The sequence below is a fragment of the Saccopteryx bilineata genome, chromosome 1, assembly GCF_036850765.1.
Source record: "Saccopteryx bilineata isolate mSacBil1 chromosome 1, mSacBil1_pri_phased_curated, whole genome shotgun sequence".
Taxonomy (NCBI): domain Eukaryota; kingdom Metazoa; phylum Chordata; class Mammalia; order Chiroptera; family Emballonuridae; genus Saccopteryx; species Saccopteryx bilineata.
This window is the reverse complement of record NC_089490.1, coordinates 376,513,209-376,533,695: the sequence shown is the minus strand read 5'-3', so window position 1 is coordinate 376,533,695 and position 20,487 is coordinate 376,513,209. Positions and strand designations below refer to the sequence as shown.

At 36.0% G+C, this 20,487-nt stretch overlaps 1 protein-coding gene across 12 annotated transcripts in view; it reads left to right on the top strand.

The window, feature by feature from the left end:
* The window catches only part of IMMP1L (inner mitochondrial membrane peptidase subunit 1), a 65,099-nt gene that overhangs the window by 15,762 nt on the left and 28,850 nt on the right, over positions 1-20,487 (top strand). For all 12 annotated transcript variants that reach the window (XM_066251191.1, XM_066251192.1, XM_066251203.1 and 9 more), the window contains one exon: positions 2,014-2,120. The gene's annotated coding sequence lies outside the window, so the exon portion shown is untranslated. The remainder of the gene's footprint in view (positions 1-2,013; positions 2,121-20,487) is intronic.

The window sequence follows — 20,487 nt, the reverse complement described above, 5'->3', positions numbered from 1 at the left end:
TTTATTAGAGTTGTATTGATTTCAAATTGACTGGAATGAGTTTTTGAGGTTAGATTTACTTGAGATTTTTGAGTGTTTCAAGATGAACTCCAAAGTGTTGAATAATCTCTTCAAATAGCTAAATAAGTCAGAGGAAAAAATATTTTTGCAAGTATCAGCCATTTAATTTTAAATATATAAGGTCTACTGGAAAGTTCTGTCCATTTTTGGAGTAAAACAAAATACAAATTTTTCTTACCGTCAATAAACTTTATTAAATAATATAATTGCCATTATTATTAATGATTTCTTGCCAGCATGAGGGCAATTTGTATATCCCATTTTTGAAAAATGTTTTATCCTTTGATGCGAAAAATTGAACCAGTGCTTGTTTGATATCTTCTTCATTTTTTAATTTTTCGCCCTTCAAAAAATTTTGTAAGGACAAAAACAAGTGATAGTCGGAGGGTGCTAAGTCCGGGGAATATGGTGGATGCGACAGACATGCTTCTGTAGCATTTCTTCCTTGTTGAAATTCGTAAAAATTACAGTGGCGTAAATGAACTTTATCAGTAGCCATGGGTACACTGTTGCTTCACACATAAGACTAACATGAATCAACTTTGTTTTAGTTAATTTGCTACGTCAGTATGTATACATTAAGTGATAAAAATAGAGAGGCACACATGCGCCAAATAAACATGTGCTTACGTGTCGAAACTTGTTGTGATAGAAACGGACAGAACTTTCTGGTAGACCTTATATTTAGTTGAGTCTTCCAATCAGGTAAGATTGTTAAGGTCAAACACTGGGCCTATACATGGGTGAAACAGTATAATATAAGCAGATGTTTTACAGAAAAAAATCTATCTTTTAAGGGCCCCAAATAAAAGGGAAAAAGATGGTGTCGTCATGAACAGGGGAGATTGAGTAAAACAACAGTTGGAGTTGAAACAGTAAAGAGAGAGAAGATAAATGGGCAGAAATGAGGAAATAGTAGAAACGTGCAGGATACAACAGCAAAGGCAAGAACAGGATAAGAGGAGGACTTTAAGGAGAACAAAAGATAAGAAATAATGCCATGAAGAGCTTAATGTTAAAGGGTAGAAGATTAGTATATGAGAGTTTCTTTCGGCTTCAGTCATATTAATGGGAATTGTTAGAGACAGTATAGTCTTGATATCATACACTCAAGATTCTCGTGTCATTTTGCCAGAATAAAATAGTAGGAACCTTTATACATATTCACTAGATTTCAAATAAATATTAGTTATATGATAGCATACTGATATGTGATCTTATATATTGTATGTTATATGTAATTGTATATTTTAAGGTGACTATTCATACGCTGTTACTTCTTTTAATGGCAAAATTTCATTTTCAGTGTAGACTCTCAAATATCACATGTAAACATATAAATAGCAAACTTTTTTTTTCTCAGTCATAAGACCTTATATGGAGTTATTATAGTTGAATATGAGGCAGGTTTTGACATCCAAGACAGAAATATAATATGTTTTGCCTTTGCCATATTATTGGTGGTCACAGGGTTTATCAACAATATCATATGAATTCTTCATATTCAGTAACTATCTGACTAGTCAGTCTTAACACATCAGCATTGCAAACTACTTCTCTGCTGCCTTTTCATGCTTAAAATTGACTTCAGATATTCATGCTGACATGTAGATGTGAATTTGATATATTAGAACTGTATGTGGTGGTTGGCATGTCAACTTTAATCCCTTGAACCCAGTTCTCTCTAGGTTGATTGATATATTATGTCACTCATTTACTTTCTTCTACTTTAAATTCCCTCATAGATAAAGGACTTTAACATACTGTTTGTTTAAATCATTTTATCCAAAGTATAGTATCATTGGGTATCTGAATTCAAAATCCTGTTGACCTGCTAAAGAGGAAGATTCATCTTAACAACTGAGTGACAATTGGTCATCTTATATTATATTAATTCAACTCAACATGGCCGAGAGAAGCCTTCACTTAATATAATTTAATTTTCTGCTTTAGGAATTCTGAAACCATGGATCACCCATATATGCTTTGAGACATGCTTTAGATGCTTGGAAACCCTGCACCTACTCTAAAAATTGAATGTGTTGTAGAACAGACCTATGGTAAGTGGACTTTATTCTTCCTTTTTCTTCTGTCCGTTTGATGTTCAAGTTAAGTCTCATGAATGTCCTAATGCTGCTCCCTGCTGGACACTGTAATTTTTGAAATTTGGCACTTAATAGATGGGCAAATAACTGGTTAGCTGGACCCGCTGAGGAGGGGAAGACTTGGCCTCATTCACACACACACACACACACACACACACACACACACGACCAGTATACAACAAAAGCAACTCTGTTATCATAATGAGTGATACCATTGCCATTGTGGTGATATCTGGAGAATAATGGAAGTGCTGATGGTCTTGCTTTTAAATTTCATTGTCTTCTTTCTGTTTAGTGGCATCTAAAAGTTATAACAGACATACAATGAACGATGCTTGTAGGTGGTGGACTTTTTAGGATTTTCTAAATTGTTTATGTGTGTATATATGTTTGTAATTTAAATCAGTTTTTAAATTATTGTTATCATTATTATTTTTTCTTGTAATAAATTAAGCTCCTTGTATTATTGTTTTCTAAAGGAAGTGCTTAAAAAGGTGCCTGTGTAATAATTTAAATTAGCCCCTCGGGCCTATTTTGAATGAGTCACCCTGTGTTACATTTTATATTTGTATATCCATCCTATAATCCAGCTATCATGTCTTCTAGAGCACGCAGTGAACTACACTTACACAGAATGACATTGGGTTGGACCTCACAGGTCATGTCTGTCCATTCTATCATGAACTCTCACATTGTATGCATACACGTGTGCTGCCAAAGTTGTTTTAAAATATGTGAGAGTAAAAAATGTTTTTATTCCCACTTTTGAACTGAAATACTATATTTTTTTGGAGTACAGCCTGAACAAATTATTGCCTGGATGTAACAGACATTGTATTTTTAAAGTAATAATACATTTTCTTGAAAAGAAGGAAAAGTAACAGAAAAAACATTAAGCTAAGCAAAGATTTTTTTTTTTTTTTTGTGACAGAGACAAAGAGAGTCAGATAGAGACAGACAGGCAGGAATAGAGAGAAATGAGAAGCAACAATTCTTCATTGCGGCATCTTAGTTGTTCATTGATTGCTTTCTCATATGTGCCTTGATGGGGGTGGGGAGACTACAGCCAAGTGAGTGACCCCTTTGCTCAAGCCAGTGACTTTGGGCTCAAGGCAGTGACCTTGGGCTTCAAGCCAGTGACCTTTGGGTCAAGCCAGCTACCATGGGGTCATGTCTATGATCCCACACTCAAGCCAGTGACTCTGCGATCAATCTGGTGAACCTGAGCTCAAGCCCGCAACCTTGGGGTTTGGACCCGGGTTCTCCACATCCCAATCTTATGCTCTATCTACTGCACCTCCACCTGGTTAGGCTAGCTAAGCAAAGATTTAACAAGGTAACTGATCTTATACTCTTTGACAGTATTATACTTTCTTGGTATCCATTGGAAAGCCTGTGAAATCTCTTAATAAGGATTATGGAGAATTAGGCATATTGAGTTGTTTCTTTATCATTAATATATTGCAATAAAAATTTGAAATGTAGACCAAGAAAATAAAATTGTTAGCGAACAAAGGAAAGTTTGTTCTTCCTTCTATGTAAGAATACATATATTATTTCTTCCTCCTATGTAAGAATATATATATTATTTCATTTTAAACTTTTTTATTGTAAAATATAGTATCATATAAAAGCATAAATGTATAGTAAAATGAGTAAATATAAAGCAGACATCTATATTACCATTGATCATTACTGGCATCCCAGATACCCTTGATATAATCTTTTGTGTATGTGTATGTGTGTGTTTTTCTGAAGTGAGAAGCAGGGAGGCAGAGACAGACTCCCACATGCACGTGACCAGGATCCACCCTGCATGCCTACCACGGGCGATGCTCTGCCCCTCTGGGGCTTTGCTCTGTTGCAACCAGAGCCATTCTAGCACCTGAGGTGGAGGCCATGGATCCATCCTCAGCACCCAGGCCTACTTTGCTCCAATGGAGCTTTGGCTGCATTGAGATAGAGAAATAGAGAAAAGGAGAGGGGTAAGGGTGGAGAAGCAGATGGGTGTTTCTTCTGTGTGCCCTGGCCATGGGCCGACGCTTGACCACTGAGCCAACTGGCCAGGGTGATATAATCTTTTTTAAAAAATATTTTATTGTATTTATTGGGGTGTCATGGATTAATAAAGTTATATGAGTTTCAGATGCATACCTCTATAATACATCATCTGCATATTGTACTGTGTGTTTACTAGGCCAAGTCAAGTCTTTCCTATAACCATCTCTTCTCCCTCTACCCTCCTCCACCTCCCTCGTCCTCCTTTTCCTCCTTTAGTCCCCACAGTGTTGTCTGTGTCTGAAAGTTGTTTCTTTGCTTAATCTCTTCACCTATTTCACTTAGCTCCCCAGCCCCTATTCCTTTTGACCATTGCCGGTCTGTTCTCCATATCTATGAATCTGTCTCTATTTTGTTAGTTAATTTTGTTAATTGGATTCCACATATAAGCGAAATATATGGTACTTGTCTTCTTTGACTAGTTTATTTCACTAGGGAGGTTTGTGGTTTCTGGGTAAGTGGGAGGCTGGGAAGACAGCTGGGAGGGGACAGCATTCCTCAGGAAGGGTACAGGCCAGGAGTGGGAGGCGTTATGTTGAAGAGGCCTATCACAGTGCGGTTAGAGAACAGTGGGACAGATCATGTGAGTTAATCCAGTTTGTATTACCTGCATGTACTCAAATCTGATACTGTCGAAGTCCTTACAGTGGAACATGTCTTTGGGTAGAAGCTCAGAGCCCCTTCTCAGTAGGGATGGCGGCAACTCAGCTGCCAGCACTGCCATTGCTCAGCCTGCTCCATTGATGAGGGAGGGTGGAGGAAATGGCTCATGATATGATACATGGCCCCGGCCTTACAGCAGCCTGAAAGAGGAGCTCCTTGAGTACCTTTTTGGGGGCCAAGTCGTTGGAAGTCATAACTCATGAGTATAGCTGTAGAATGTGGCTTTAATATTCAGGCTGCCAAAGAGGTCTGGAGGGTTTTGCTTGTATGTGTTGACAGTAATGAGCACAATTTCCTTGCTGGGCTAGGCTTCTCTCAGCCCAGGCCATATGACAGCACTCTCTCAACTCCAGCACCATCAGGCATGTGTGACCTTCCAACAGCTGGAAGGGCCTACCCCCTTTAGGTCTCTGTGGGGATCCCACCCCTTTAGCTCTCCATGGGCGTCCCACGCCGTTAGCACCAGGGGTCAGCACTCCACTCCGCAGCAGGGTGTCCAGGGCTTTATCCAGCAGTTCCTGGTGGGTGGCAGCTGCACTCACAGACACAGAATGTGGCTGAGGTGGTGGAGCCAAGGTCCAGCCTTATGGCCAGACTCATAGCATGTGATGGATTCCCACCTGAGCCTGGAGACCTTGACTGACCTTCATGCTTCCCTTCAGGCTGGTGCTGCCCACGATGCTGCTGTGGCTCGAGGGCGTTGGCTGGCATACCAGGTGGCATGCGGTATGGGTGGGCCAACTGGTACGCATTGTGAGGAATCATATGTATTCTTTTATCCTTGACTCACTTCTTTTTTTTCAAATTATCTATGTAGTTGTGTACAGTTTTATTCATTTTTATTATTAGTATATTATTCCTTTGGAGTGAATATGACAGTTCATTTATTCTATTGGTGAATGTTTGGGTTGTTTCTACTGTTTGTATATTATAATTGACATTATATGTATGTTCTTTTACATTTCATGTGTTTTTTATATGTCTCGTGGGAAAAGTCATTAAAAAGAATTGGTTAGAGTGGTATTTTAAATTAATTTAACATGAGAAATTTGTTCTATCATGAGAATAATACAATAAATACTGGAAAAGATTCTGAAGGGATTATAACTCCTTTTACTGTAGGCCTCAAATATGTGGTAAGATGGCCTATAGTTTAAACAAATAGTATACATACAGATATAGTTAGATAGAGGACATAAGATAGTAACTCTTTGTTTTATTGTTTATGATCATGTCCTGTTTTCTGTAACAACTTTACTGATGAAGAAACTAAGGAGGGCTGGAGAAATTGTCACTTGAGCAAGGTCATTTAGCAAATTGGAGCTTGAAGCCAGACCCGCCTCTACTGGCAGTTGTACCTTAAAGAAAACAAAACAGAAAGTGAAGTCAGGATATTTTCTTGAGTGTATCCAGCTGTAAAAGTGGAAAGCTTGCCTGACTAGCTTTCAGATGTTATCAGATATTCTTTTGCCTATTAACCGAGGGCCCGTGTATGAGCGTAGGGAATGGTGCTGCTAAGCCCCCGAAGTGCTATCACACTTGATCACAGTCCTCTTTCAGAAGACAGCCATCGCACATTCTAGCTTTGAGAATTTTACTTTGAGTAATTCCTCATCTGTGGGACTATTGTTGATGAATAGTATATTCCTCATTTGTTAACTTTGTGGATAAGTTAATCTTATCCTTTATGTGCCAAAATTTATTCGGTAGGAATATTTTCAAAAATGCTTCTAAAACCTAAAATTTACCCTCTGGGTCTTCTAAACAAGACAAACTGAGTATAATTTAAGTTTTTGGTTTGTTCTGTTTTGGTAGCTCTGAGTTGGCATTGTGAACATCAGCTATTTCACAGAATTTATGTGATTTCCTCCAAGACCGTTATGCTGTGTAGTTCCCCTAAATTGTACTAGACTGATAAGCTTTTGTGTTCTGGGGGCTACATGTGATGTGTTTTTTTGTTTGTATGTTTTTGTTCTGTTTTACCTTTGCTGGGTAATTCTTGTTTTTTGCTCTTAGTTTATTATATTGACTCTAATATTATACATTGTTTACGTGAGAGCCTAAGTGTGGTTCTTCCCCATTTGCTAAGACATAGAATGGGTAGCAGCTTTTTCAGATTTACTTCGGGGTCGGCAACTAGGTGAGCCAGTTTGTCTCAGAGGACTTGCGATTATTTTACAACTGACTTCTGAGTGATTGAAATGAAACATAGATTGCACATACCAATGTATTCTTATTTGGGGAATAAAAATGATCATGTGCATGTTTTCTTACAAAACAGTGACAGACTGGGTTTACTTAAGGGTTTCTTCACATAGGAAGTCTAATGGAATTAAGTGGTTGTTTTCTAATTAAAAAATATTTGGTAGGATGAGTAGTGAAATAAAAACAATGTATTAGGTGACACCGCTTATTGGAAATGGCACTCATAAAGATTAAGCCACGTTTGAAATGGTAGCTTTTTAAAGGAAAACACAGAAATAGCACAGATTTGGTTTCATGAAAACATTTAAATGCTTAAAGAAAATACTCATTTAAAAGTGAAATGCATTTGACTGCTCGTCCAGTTATAAACTATTAAATGTGAATTATAAAAACAACTTAGGGTAGGGATATTGTTAGATGACAGGACCTTTTGGGGAGATAGACAATTGCTATCCCAGGACAATAGACATCACTAGGGTGATTTTCAATATCAGTGAGGTGTTTTTAAAACTGAAATTCGTTTGCCCTTAAGCTTACTAAGTCAACAAATTGAACATGTGCATTTAGGGGGAAATAAACAAAGAGCTTCCTGTAGGTTTTTGCTATGAGAACATCTTTCAGAATTTGCCTTATAGGCAAAATATCTTAGAGGCCCAAAGAGAGACATGGCTTTTTCTAGGCTACATCTGCAATCCATTTGTATGTGGTGGGAGTATAAAATGACGCAGTGCCTGTAAAACAGCAACTTCTAGAAAAAGGCCAATGCATTTACACAGTTGTCTCAGTACCAGTTCTGGGAATTGATTACAGATATACTTGTGTACTTATAGTATAACATGTGTCTAGGAGTTTTCACTTGAGCTCTTTTCTGTAGTAGCAAACTATTGGATACACCCCTAGTGTCTTCCAGTGAGATACCTGTTAAATGGTCTATGGCCTGTCTACAGTTGTAAATAAAGAAAGGACATTCTGGGCCCTGGCCAGTTGGCTCAGTGGTAGAGTGTTGGCCTGGCGTGCAGAAGTCCTGGGTTCAATTCCCAGCCAGGGCACACAGGAGAGGCGTCCATCTGCCTCTCCACCCCTCCCCCTCTCCTTCCTCTCTGTCTCTCTCTTCCCCTCCTGCAGCCAAGGCTCCATTGGAGCAAAGGTGGCCTGGGCCCTGGGGATGGCTCCTTGGCCGCTGCCCCGGGCGCTGGAGTGGCTCTGGTCGCGACAGAGCGACGCCCCGGAGGGGCAGAGCATCGCCCCCTGGTGGACATTCTGTATATGCACGTTTGAAAATTTTCAAACACACATTGTTATTTGAAAAGAACACTTCAAATAGGATAGTGTAAACTACTTTTTGTCCAAAAAGGAAAGGAATAAACATATGTACATATATTTAGAGATGCTTATATTTGTGTAAAGAAAATCTGGAAGAGTTTACAAAATCTAAATTCTGTGTGTGGATGGGTGAGGAAAACAGAGTAAATGGGACTTTAACTGTGTATCTTTTAGATTGTTTTAATTTTTGAATATGTGAATGTTTTGCTAGTTAAAAATAGTTTTATTTGTAAATCCACTGAGAGAGAAAGAAAGAGGGTAAGCCTACTATATTTTCCACAAAATTAATCAGTTTTACTCCTTTACTCCCAAGTGCTTGGCAGATAGTAAGCACTGAATAAATATTTGTTATACAAATGAAAAATGAACTTCCTACTATTTTGATGATCACTTTTGTATCTTTTTAATAGGAGAAAAACAGTGTTGTAAACCATATGTTGATTCCAGTGTAGAAATAAGAAAAACTATTTATGTGGGAGATAATGAGTAGCATAGATTCATTTATCATATTATCATGAAGTTTCTTTTTTTTAAATTAATTTTAATGGGGTAACATTAATCAATCAGGGTACATAGGTTCAGAGAAAACATCTCCAGGTTATTTTGACATTTGATTATGTTGCATACCCATCACCCAAAGTCATATAGTCTTCCATCACCTTCTATCTGGTTTTCTTTGTGCCCCTCCTCTCCCCCCACCCCCTCCCTGCCCCTCCCCACCCCCAGTAACCACCACACTCTTGTCTCTGTCCCTGAGTCTCATTTTTATGTCCCACCTATGTATGGAATCATATAGTTCTTAGTTTTTTCTGATTTACTTATTTCACTCAATATAATGTTATCAAGGTCCATCCATGTTATTGTAAATGATCCGATGTCATCATTTCTTATGGCTGAGTAGTATTCTATAGTATATATGTACCACATCTTCTTTATCCAGTCATCTATTGAGGGCTTTTTGGTTGTTTCCATGTCTTGGCCACCGCCATGAACAATGCTGCAGTGAACATGGGGCTGCATGTGTCTTTATGTACCAGTGTTTTTGAGTTACGGGGGTATATTCCCAGTAGAGGCATTGCTCTATATTATATAATATATGTCAGTTGTTCCTAAATTTCTTATGACAGAGATTTCGACTACCTTTGTGTATCTGTGTATTTGTGCATAAAACTGCCTTTCTTGAAGAACACTCTATGTACAGAAAAGTGCACGTAATATAAGAGGATAGTTCAGTGAATTTTTTAGAATCAAATAAACCCATGTAACCAGCACCCACATAAAGAAAAAGAACATTTTTCAGTACCCTAAAAGATACTTTTATGTTCCCTTCCAGTCACTATTTCCCTCCCTACACTAGAATAACCACCTCCCTGTCTTTTAGTAGTATAATTAGTTTTGCTTGTTTTTGTATTTTATATATATATTATAGAATTATACAGTTTATTTGATGTCTGGTTTCCCTTGCTCATCTTTTTATGTCTTGAGATTTGTCTGTATTCTTGCATGAAGTCATACTTTGTTCATTTTCTTTGCTGTATTTCATTATATGACTATATCACAACTCTTTTTATCCATGCTGTTAATGGACATTAGGTGGTTTCCATTTAATTCTACTATAAGCATTTTTTTATTTAGACAATTAATTTTAACGAGGTGAGATTGATTAATTAGGGTACATAGATTCAGAGAAAACATCTCCAGGTCATTTTAACATTTGATTATGTTGTATAATCACCCAAAGTCAAATTGTCTTCCATCACCTTCTATTTGGTTTTCTTTGTGCTCCTTCCCTTTCCCCACCCCCTCCTCCCTTCCCCTCCCCCTGGTAACCACCACACTCTTGTCCATGTCCATGAGTCTCTTTTTTTGTGACCCACCTATGTATGGAATCATATAGTTCTTAGCTTTTTCTGATTTACTTATTTAACTCAGTATAATGTTATCAGGGTCCATCCATGTTGTTGTAAATGATCCAATGTTATCATTTCTTATGGCTAAGTAATATTCCATAGTATATATGTACCACATCTTCTTTATCCAGTCATCTATTGAAGGGCTTTTTGGTTGTTTCCATGTCTTGGCCACTGTGAACAATGCTGCAGTGAACATGGGACTGCATGTATCTTTACGTACCAATGTTTTTGAGTTATGGGGTATATTCCCAGTAGAGGGATTGCTGGGTCATATGGTAGTTCCATTTTTAATTTTTTGAGGAACCACCATACTTTCTTCCATAGTGGTTGTACTACTTTACATTCCCACCAACAGTGTATAGCATTCTATACATATCTCTTGATTAACATAGTTATCTGTTTGCCTATTTTATTTTTCTGTTTTGTGAAGTACTTTTTCCTCCCTCCCTCCCTCCCTTCTCTCCCTTTTCTCCCTTTTCTCCCTTTTCTCCCTTTCTCCTTTTTTCCTTCCTTCCTCTCTCTCTTTCTTTTTAGGAGGGGGGAGATAGACAGACTTCCGCATGTGCCCAGGATTCACCTCGCAACCCCTGTCTGGGACAAAGCTCAAATTAACCGAGCTATCCTCAGTGCCTGGGGCCAACATTCCAACCAGTGGAGCCACTGGCTGTGGGAGGGAAAGAGGCAGAGCAGGGAGAGAGGGAGGGGAAGAGAAGCAGATGGACGCTTCTCAGCGTGCCCTGATTGGGTATTGAACCTGGGATGTCCGCGTGCTGGGCCTACATTTTATCCACTGAGCCAACTGGCTAGGGCCCTTTTCATTTCCTTTGCTCATTTTTCTGTTGGGCGTTTTCTTTGATTTGTAGATGTTCTTCATATTCAGAATATGAGTTGTTCATCGAATATAGGTATTGCAAACATTTCTCCTACTGTGAGGTTTGCCTTTCCAATTTCTTAATAGTGCTTTTGATGAACAGGTGATTATGACTTTAAAGTAGTCTAGTTTGTCATATATGTTTAGTGCTTTTTACATCTTGTTTAAGAAATATTTGTCTACTGCAAAGATATTCTGTGTTTTTCTCTAAAGTGTTACTGTTTTACCTTTGAGATCTTGTTGTTTTAGACTGTATTTTCATGTTAGTCAATTCTGCTCTGCTTTTTAGACTCAAGGATCTATATCTTTAGAGAGGAAAAGGAGGTGGACTTATGTTAATGATCATAATATTGTGCTTTTCACAAAATAACCCCTTAAGAAAACAGTGTGTTTATCTCTGTTTGCCTTAACTGTGGCTTTAATGTACTGCTCTGTTTATGTTGTTTGCCTTTAAGATGAGTCTACTATATAATTCAGGGAAGAACTTTTAGGTGGGAAAATAATATATTATGATTTTCAATATTCTTAATAATACTAGTATTTATAAAAAAATTTTTCCATGATATATAAAATTTGGTGAAATAGTTATATACACAATCCCAGTTTTCTCACTCTGTTAAATTTTAGGATATTTAATTGAGGGGGAAATTAGGTTTTAATTTTTGTCACCAAAGCAATATAAAATGCTATTTAATTTGAGAATTATTTTTATAAACTTTTTAATTATTTTAATTTTTCTTGTGAGCATCCATTTGTGTACGAGTTATGAACATTCATAAGGCCTTCAATACTACTTATTATTTTTCAGAAATATTTGAGACATGTTCTGATTATTACTTGTATTGCAGAAAAGTGTTTTTATATACCCTGGTGTTTTAGTTTTTACCTTGTCAGTAATGTGTGTTATTAACTTATTGTATTACTTAATTTTACATATATTTCTTAATGAGAGTAATTGCCCATTTAAAATTTATTTTGTTTAATCGCAGTGTTGAAATTACAGAAAGGTGATTGTACTTGACTCTTAACTAAGCACTTAGATATTTTTCACTTGTCATCTACATTTCTTAGTTTAAAGCATCAAATTAAATAATATTTTATCTTGGCTTTTATTTTAATTCATGCATTCAAAAACGGAAATTCAGATAAAAGATAGTTTCAAAATAAATTCAGTATATTATTTATGAGTGGAGCAACACATTAGCATTGGGTTCACAATAGATCATATCGCTTTTATTCCATCTTACAAGCTTAGCAGCACAAACAGAATAATCAACATATTATTTGGCTGTCATCTGCTGAACAGAAACCAGAGATCACAAGGAGGTTTTCCCTAGCTGTGGTGATGGCCTTTTTGTTCCAAGCCCCCATCTGGGAGGGCCATGGTGTGTTATCATATGGAACGCGGGGTTTTCTGTAATCTGCTTAGCTGCACTGCAGTTTGAATCTTCATTCCATGTTTGTGTAATTTATAATTTTAATGAGACCATGGCTCTTGTGGGCTTTGAAATATATTAAAAGCTCTTTTGTGCATATGCTTTTGTTCTTGCTTAATAGGCTCAGTGTATTTAAAACTGATGAATTTTTATTCATGAATTTGGATGTCTGGGGATTAACTTAGACTGAATATCATTGCTCTCATATATTGATGGCTAGAAAGTTTTTTTTTAATTGTTATTATTTTGTTTTTATGTGTATATGTCTGTGTCTGTGTACTTGTAACCAGAAAAGGAAAGAGATACATAATGTAAAAAGAGAAGGAAAAAGAGGCATGGCTAGGTTTTAAAGAACTGTTTAGATAAGACCATTTATTTATTGAAACTCGTTTCATCTTTAGTCTTAGTATTTTAGATAATATTATAAAGGAATAATTGTGAAAAAGCAACTTTTAAATGAGTTAATACTTTATATACTATTGTTTATATTTAAATATACCAATGTGTGACAAAGATAGACTTTGAATTTTAATTGTACAGTATAATTTTTCAGTGGTTATACTAAATCGGCCATTAACTTTTCTTGAATTAAGTTAGGTATATATTTTACATTTAACTATTTACACTTAAATAGTTTTTTATGTAAAACTCTTTTTGTTAATGAATTTTTCAAACCTACATTATCCAGTGAGAAGACTGATGGAAAAGCAGCTTTCTAATAATTTATAAAATTGACCTTACTGCTAAAATTCTGAAGTATACTAAATGCTTCAGATCTCTATATTATTACTTATGATATATTTTTTAAAATTTGAATATAAATAGTTATATAGCTCCTTAGGAAAAAGTCGTGGTCCTTGCTCAATCCAGACATGCTTTTTGAAATTGCTGTTTATTGAACTTGATGAAGGGTAACACACAACCTTTTATGAAGCTGCCCAAGGTGTGGTTTTCTCTAAAAGCCTACTGGACTAAAGCATTTTTGTAACTATAAAACATTATCCTTTTTTGGTACATGATTGTCAGCGGCTTGCCTGGTCCCTTCTTCTTCATCACCACCCTATGTTAGATTTATGGACTAGACTTTAAAAGGACTGCATTTTGTTTTTTCTGTACTATGCTTAGCTATCAGATTTGATACTGGTATGTTTGTTCTTCCATAATAACCGTCTGTTTTAGTATTTGTATTAGTTGTACTTCAGTTAGCTTCAGAATATACTACTAAATGATAACATCTGCTAAAGCAGTGCTGTTCAATAGAAGTACATATAGTGAGAGTCACATATATATTTTATTTAACCCACTGTATCTAAATTGTTATCTTTTCAACTGTAATCAATTTAAAGTATTTTACTTTTTTTGTGCTAAGTCTTCAAAGCCCTGTGTGTATTTTATTCTTACAATACCTCTTAGTTTGGACTAGTCCCATTTCAAGTGCTCAATAGCCAGATGTAGCTAGTGTCTAATTTATTGAATGGCATAGCTCTCAAGTACAAGGGGTCCTCGGGTTACGACGTAGCTCCATTGCTACGACAGTGATGTAACCTGAATTTTAATGTAAGTCGAAACACACCCTAGCCTAACACAAACAGAACACTTGTACTTTTAACAGTCCACAGTTGAGTAGGTAAGTGTACTAGGGGAGCCAACTCCCTCACTCATAGGCCGCCTTACTGCATATTCTTCCACCACGTGCAGCCAAACTAGTTCGCTCATGCAGCCCGTGAGGAGGAAGCTAACGGCGTAAGCTGGAACAATCACATCTCAATTTTTTAAAGTTTTTATGAGAGGTGAGTGTCATAAACTCGAAACGTCGTATGTAAATAATGTCATAACCTGTATTACATTTAAATATCATAACAAAAATGGGTATTTTTGTTTTTGCATTCCTCATGATTTTTCTAGTAATATCCTAATCAGGATAACCAAAGAGCATTCATGTGCTATGGTAGTTGAAATTACACAGTGCTTTTATAGCTCTTTCACTTACATGATTGCTAGGTATCTGTCTGTTTAACACACCGAATCAGAATTATGTCACCTGACTCCTGAGTAGTTAACAGATAAGCTTAGAGATACTGTGATGATAAAAACATAGTGGCTAATATAAGGGATGTCTTATGTTTCTCAACAATTTTGGGCAAATTGATTTTGTCAAATAAGCTGTATTTCAAGTACACCAAGGAACTTAATGTTACAAGAATCCCATGGCAAATCTTAATACTTTTAAATATAAAGTTGAGAATTCCTCTTCGCAAGTCTTAGAATTTTTCCGTACTGTATAGGTGTTTGTGTGAATGATGTGAATCCCTTTTTTCCCTATAAGTTAGCTTAGAGCTAGTACAGCCTTAAACTTCTTAGAAGAAAACTGCTGAGCATAGGTACTGTTTTAGAAATATCTCTAGGATTCTACACATTTTAAATGCCCCATGTATATTCCAATATAAGGAGGAGTTATTTCAGTAAGTACATTAAAAATGTACAGTGAGGAACTCGAAACTCTTGAATTATAATGGATTTGAATTGACTCAAATATCTGAAAGTATAAAATGATCAAGGTGCTTCCTTTAAAATACTGCTTCTGCACTTTGTAAAAAGTAGAGACCTTCTTATGTGTAATTGACCTTCTTGCTCAAGTACGGTTTAGACAGAAAATGATAAATGTTCATGAGTTCTCTGAACTTTTCTTATTTTCTAAATTTTGAAGAAGTTGAACTAATTAAGGCACATATAATCTAACTTATATAGATGTTGTCTGATGTGTGTTGTGTTCTTTTACTCACTTAAATTTTTATTGACTTCTTTCTGTGACTTCTGCATTTAAAGTGTTGGCATAAAATGTTAAGCTATTCTTTAGACAATACCTCTAGTTTCTTGGAGCTGATAAATCCATCCATTGATTTCCTAATTTTATTATGTACACAGTGAATTGTAATCCAAGATTACAGCAAACAAAATGTTAATTTCAAGCCATAATCTATGTACATTTCAATTACAGAGCATGATTGTTATAGAAGCACAGAATAAAAAGGAATAACATTTGTGCTATCCTCACAGGAGCTGTCAATAAAAGATGTAATAGGGGATTTAGGAATCTGGAAATGGCCAACTAATTTATGTGAATCTATTTTATTTCAGCTAGAAAGACCAAGCTCTTTTTCGTCTGTACTGCATATTGCAGAGCACAGGCTGGCTATAGAAAACCAGGCGGCTGCATATGGATAGTCCCTTGATATCATTCACTTGCTGTGTAATCTTATTATGCAAAGTTCTAATCTTCACCTAGAATGAATGCCTCTGGGTCAGAATATAGTCATATCAGGGTTTTTGAGGTCATGTTTTGTGATCCTTAGCTTATTCTTCTAAGTAGGGCTGGGATTTAAAGGGTATTCCCCAGACACTGGCAAAGATAGACAGCAGAACCTGCTGCCTTTTTGGAAGACAAGACCAACATGAGGTCCCTGGTAGGATTAAAGTTGATTTGTAGCTGTAGGATTTTTTAACAGATGTATTATTGGACAGGGAATAGGGGGCCACCAGCACAGCAAAATTGAATCACGACTGGAATTCTCAGGGAGTTTGCTGCCTGCTAAAACAGCAGCTGCATGTGGATTTGACTTCTTTCAGGTGAAGCGACTTCCAGTCATTTGGAAAGGATGGGATGAAAAGGAACCTTGGTGATAATTTTGATGTCTGCAAGATTTAGTACTAGTGTAATGGGATTATCGGTAACACCTTCACTGCAGAAAAAGCCACCTGGCGCTATAACTGGCAGCAACTGAGAACTAATCCTTTCCCATCTCTTGGATGTCATTCATGAAGCTGAAAGCGATTTCTATCCTGCTAACTGTGATTAATTTTATAAACAACAATTGAAAATCAGGTGATCAAGGCAAAGAATATGCTTTTCATTATTTAAAATACGGGGCCTTAGCTATTTGACTTATAAATTGTGTAAGACATATATAAACTATAAACTATGTATGACTTAAAATGTAAATGTTCAAGAAGAAAAGTCGATGAATAATGTCTTTTATATTTTTTTCAATTAAATGATGTAGTAATTTGTTATTGGTGAAAATTTATACTTGAGATTAAATATAAATATTTAAATATTTTAGTGTTCTTTTGGATATAAAGACATTATCAATAAATTAAATAAAATGTCTATAAGTGTAAGGAGCTGCGATAATTTGTTTTGTCATACATTTTACCTGCTTATGACTGCTTTGATTCCTGATGATTATTATAAAAATATATAGACATATTTTTGATAATTTTGGTAATGCTACTTTATACTGTTGATGAAAAAGACTTTTGTGAAAATATTTGGTCTTAATATGTAAAAGTCCTAAAACAGTTCGTATTAATACTTAATAAACTTTTTTTTTTTTTGAATCAGAAATTCTTAACCCAAGTTTTTCTTTCGCAGATGGGGATTTAGTTATTTGCTCTGGACTCATGTATTATTTAATTGAGGTTTATTTTTTTAAGAATTTTATTTCAATGATAAACTTTATTGAGTACTTTGTTTAGAGGTATTATTTTAATATTCTTCGCTTACACGGTCCAGAATAAACTGAGAGAAAATGAAGTGAAATTATCCCATCAGTCACCCAAACAGTATGCAACATAACTGCCAAGACTAGAAAAGATAATTAGTGTTGTCAGTGTTATGATCCTAGACTATTTACTTTTAAAATTTTTATTCGCAGAACTTGATTTTTATCTTACTGTTTTTTTATTTAGTTGCTTTGTCTTTTAAAAAATAGATTAGAACCTTAATCATGTTTTTAAACTCTAAAATCTTAACTAAATATAGGTGACTAAAATATTTTTTGGAATTATAAGACTAAGATATCCATTATGAGCGATATATTGATTTACTTATGGCCTGTGTTTACATATGGTACATTTTATTCATCTCCATAATTTCTTTATTAGAAAAATCAATAAATGCAACATAATACATTTATATTGAGGTCTTTGGTCAAACCTACCTAGCAAACTTGTCATCCTTCATGGATTTTGTTATAACTGGATCCAAGCTATTGTTCTTCTAAATGTGTTTCTTCATTTGTTGTCACATTTAAAATGAATGACTGAGAAAGCTTAATATTTTTACTGAACTGCATTATGTTAGTTTAGAAAGGATGTTTTTAGTCTTCTATTTGTATTTTTGCTATTGGAAAAGCTACTTAAAATTCTATTATGATGAAAAGATCTAAAATGGAAAATTTTTGTTATAATGAAGTGGTCTAACATCTTTCTCTTATCCTCATAATTACTTTTATTTTAAATATAAAAAAGGTTGGTTTATGTGTAGTTTCAAAATTTTTTTGTCAGGTAGTGTATTTTCTCAAGATAATTTCTAAGGTAGTTAATAGTATTATATAATTATTTTTTAGAAACTTTCCTTTCAAAACAAAATTTGTTGCAAAGCTTTTATTAAACATGGTCGCCATTTACTGTTCTGCTTTTTATCCACTTGGTTACTGAATGGCTCTTGAGAGTATTTTTTTCCTTCTTCATCCTGGGCATTATTCTCCTTTAATTAGAGATGGTTATTTTATTTGGAAAGTCCCATAAACTCATCTTAATTAAATTCACTATAAACATATAAGGTCTTATCAATGATATACCTTCTTTTCAGATTGATACAGGTTACTTGAATTTATTACCTTATTGATAACTTATAAGAAATTAGGCTTATCGTTAACTTATTACACAAGTGATTCATAATGATGTCAGTAAGAATTAAGTTAATAATTTTTTGGAGATAAGAGATACATTGTGAGAGGAATTAGAAGAAAAAAATTCTAAAAAAGGAGCAAGTCAGATGTAACAAAAGAGCAGGATGTGAATCCTAGACATTCTTAAGAGTTGATAAACTTTTTTTTTCTTTTGGTAATTTATGAGAGTTAATGTGATATCACAGGGCCTTGCAGGAACTGTGGACTGGTACAGCGACAGCTAGTCAGGGATAATGCTAAATGATATTTCTTCCATTTGAATGCATATCCTTCAACTATTGCTTGTACAACTTGTATACTGTCCTGAAATACATGGATTATGTAGCTAGCCTTTGGGGGATTATTAGTGAATGATGAGATGGTTTTGGTATTTCACTGTTTGGAAGCTGATACTTGATTATATTAAAAGTGTCAACTGTTTATGCTTTATAAACATAAAATGAGTTTTGATTTGGAATATATATATCTACATATATATACATATACATGTAAAGTGAGCTTCAGTGAAATATTAGCATTAAAAAGTTTATTTGGGCCCTGGCCGGTTGGCTCAGTGGTAGAGCGTCGGCCTGGCGTGCGGGGGACCCGGGTTTGATTCCCGGCCAGGGCACATAGGAGAAGCACCCATTTGCTTCTCCCCCCCCCCCCCCCCGCCTTCCTCTCTGTCTCTCTCTTGCCCTCCCGCAGCCAAGGCTCCATTGGAGCAAAGATGGCCGGGCACTGGGTATGGCTCCTTGGCCTCTGCCCCAGGCGCTAGAGTGGCTCTGGTCGCGGCAGAGCGACACCCTGAAGGGGCAGAGCATCGCCTCCTGGTGAGCAGAGCATTGCCCCTGGTGGGCGTGCCGGGTGGATCCCGGTCGGGCGCATGCGGGAGTCTGTCTGACTGTCTCTCCCCGTTTCCAGCTTCAGGAAAAAAAAAATTTATTTGGTGAAAATTTATAAAATTATGTCAAAGTTAACATTCAGTTTAAAATAATGGTTCTGTTTTGTCAAGTGTTTGAAAATGTTTAATGTGTCTCAATGGTCTCAAATGACAGCACAAAGTCCTTTCCTGGCCCTCCTTTCGGGGAGCTTATTACCACTTGTTCTGCAGCCCGGCTCCCACAGATTGGCATTCTTTAGCTCTATGATGGGAGCCTGAGAATTTGGATTTTGAATTTGGTTCTCAGGTTGTTTTGATGCTGCAGTCAGATTTAAAACAGCAGTTCCAGTCTCATACCTTAAAGTGATGGCAATTATTTCCTTGGCAATGAATCAAAATAAATAGGTTTAAGGAAAATCTTCATAGATTTTGAGGATCAGAGCTCCTTAAATTTGCAGTTCTAGGGGGAAAACCCCTCTGCAAGTCTTACAGTAGATTTAACATTATAGATGTGAACAATTCCTGAGCAGCCCTGAAGTTGATTCTGAAATGGCAGGAAGTTGAAGTACTTTGATAGAGAGGCCGCAGTGTGAGTGAATTATTTAGCCGTCTAGCAGAGTCCATCACTCAGACCCGTGCCCTAATGAGTCTTCTTTGTTCTCCCCTAGTCACACCAACTTCCGTTCAAGTCTGAAACGGACATACGTATATCTTTCAGTTACTTTACATATATTATTGAATGAGAAAATGTAATTTGTGTAGGTCTTCTTGAATTTGAGAAACACAAAAGTGTCAGGAGTGTCGTAAGTCTGATATTTTTTCTTGTTCAACTGAAGGTCTGTGTAGCAAAACTATGATGCTGGGATTTGTCTTCTGCTTCACACCTACTTCTCTCTCCTCACGTTTTCTTAATGTGAACACTTCTTTAAGATAATATAGTCACTAATTGTTCCTCTTACAAAAAAAAAGAACAAAAACTGTGGTATTAATCACTTTGGCTGCTTATAATTTAAAATGAATGAACTTCTGTAAACTGGTTGTGTTGATTGACATCGACTCTTTCCATTTTTTTTTCCTGTTTCAGCATCAAAATACTTTCTCTTCTTTTAAAAGAAATTCCAAACCTGAGCAATTAGGTGAATGTTTTCTTTGTGGATTCAGGTATTCTGAAATCACTGCACCAGTATTAAAAGATGGATAGATCTAAATCAAGCTCTTAAGCTTGAACCCCTATTCTG